This window comes from Helianthus annuus, chromosome 16 (assembly GCF_002127325.2).
Source record: "Helianthus annuus cultivar XRQ/B chromosome 16, HanXRQr2.0-SUNRISE, whole genome shotgun sequence".
NCBI lineage: Eukaryota > Viridiplantae > Streptophyta > Magnoliopsida > Asterales > Asteraceae > Helianthus > Helianthus annuus.
In genome coordinates, this window is record NC_035448.2 from 60,718,036 (window position 1) to 60,720,068 (window position 2,033).

At 42.6% G+C, this 2,033-nt stretch overlaps 1 non-coding gene across 1 annotated transcript; it reads right to left on the bottom strand.

The window, feature by feature from the left end:
* Positions 1–592: 592 nt before the first annotated feature.
* On the bottom strand, positions 593–698 carry LOC118488609. Its single transcript, XR_004885153.1, has one exon. It is a non-coding gene; the product is annotated as a small nucleolar RNA R71 (small nucleolar RNA).
* Between the last annotated feature and the right edge of the window lie 1,335 nt (positions 699–2,033).

The following is a 2,033-nucleotide window of genomic DNA, read 5'->3' on the forward strand; positions in this document are numbered from 1 at the left end:
TTGTACGTCTCATCCCGATGTTTCCGCCATCGTTGGGGTGTGACAATACCATTGCAACAAGTTCATCCACAAAATGCACAACTACAATTCCAAAGGCCAGTTCAACACCCACCGATGTCACAACATCAATTTCAACCACATGTACCTCAAGGGCCTATGCAAAGACCAATGGGTCCTATTCGTCCAAGGGGTTGGTTGGGTGTACCAAGAAGACATCTTAGAAAACATGCGAGAGGCATTGAAGCGCATTTAGGCCGATAATCACTCACAATCCTTCGCCGGTAGTTGTTCCTCACAATAATCAAGGGAGGGCATTTGAAGTGAGAACCAATTCATTGCAAAGCTTACCAAAATATAAGGGTCTAGCAACGGAGGAGCCTTATTTTTCATTTGGAGGCTTACGACTCGATTTGCAACACTCTTGGGAGTCAAGGATTTTTGGCAAACAATGTCAAATTGGTATTATTCCAATTTTCTTTGGAAGACAAGGCAAAGAAGTGGTTTTACACTCTACCTTCGGCATCTATCTACACATGGGCGTTGATGCAACAAATCTTTTTAGATGAGTTTTACACTGCTCAAAAGACAAATGATGCTAGGAAACGGTTGAGAAGTTTTCAACAACAATCTGGTGAGACGTTTCATGAAGCATTTGAGCAGTTTAACATGATGATCAAGAATTGTCCTCATCATGGGATGAGCTATGGGAGTTGATGAATGCTTTTCACGAGTGGTTGAGTGCCGAAGATGCTCGCGACTTGATGTCTATCACAAATGGAACGTTTGGCACAAATTACGAGCATGACGATTGGGAATTTTCGGAGCAAATGGCGGTCACATCAAAAAGAAAAGGTCAAGCATCAAGGAGGGCACGACCGGCCATTACCCGAACTCAAGTGCACGCGGTAGACGATGGTAATGTTCAAACTTCTAATCAAATTTATGATGTTTGTGCACTTTGTAATGAGTGAGGACATGCGGCTAAAAATTGCCATGGAGTGATGGAACGACAATATGAGGAGGTGAATGCTTTGCAAGGGCAAGGAGGGGGTGGTAGAAATTACAATACGAATTCTAACACTTACCACCCCGGTTTGAGAAACCATCCAAACTTCCACTACGGGAATCCCTCGAATCAAGCCAACCAAAATTTTCAAGGAGCTCAAGGTAATTTTGCACCTCGCCAATAATACAATCAAGGGAACTGTCGAGGTGGAAATAATTATGGCTACCAAGGGCAATCTCAGCAAACGGGTCAAGGTGGTTCGAGTCAAACTTCATCAAGCGGAAATGAGGTCATGGAGATGCTCAAGGCAATGCAACTAGAGATGCAGCGAAGAAATCAAATGGATGATGTTCGCATGCAAAAAGATGAAATCCGTGACAAAGCGATTAAGTCGTTGACTACTCAAATGGGTCAACTTGCAAGTGACGTGGCATTATTGAAGAAAGCAAAAGGTCAATTACCAAGTGACATGGTGATAAATCCCAAGAACAAAAAAAGCATTAACATCAATGTGGTAAGCACCGTTCCAAATACTACATTTAATGAAACATTGCTAACTTCTTCATATCAAGTGAATGCAGGTTTGGAAAAAGATGCCAAAGTCGAGAATGATAAAGAGTATGGAGCACCAATCGTGCATATCCGAGTGGGGAAACTAAAAATTCCTCATGCATTATTGGATTATGGGGCGAGCATGAGTGTGTTACCAGGTGATCTATACGACATGTATGATTTTGGTCCGCTTCAGGATGTAGACACCATGGTGAGTTTGGCGGATGAAAGTTGGAGGCGTCCACGGGGAAGTGTTAAGAATGTTATGATTCGGTTGGGAGAATTCGAATACCCGGTGGATTTTCTGGTTTTAGATTATGCTACTACCATGATGGCGTCACAACAAAGGGTGATTTTGGGTCGACCGTTTCTCTATACGGCAAATGCTCAAATCGATTGTAGAGAAGGAATCATTACCATGACTGAAAAGAACCGTAAGTTGTCATTTGGTGTCCAGACTAAGATGATTAGTTAC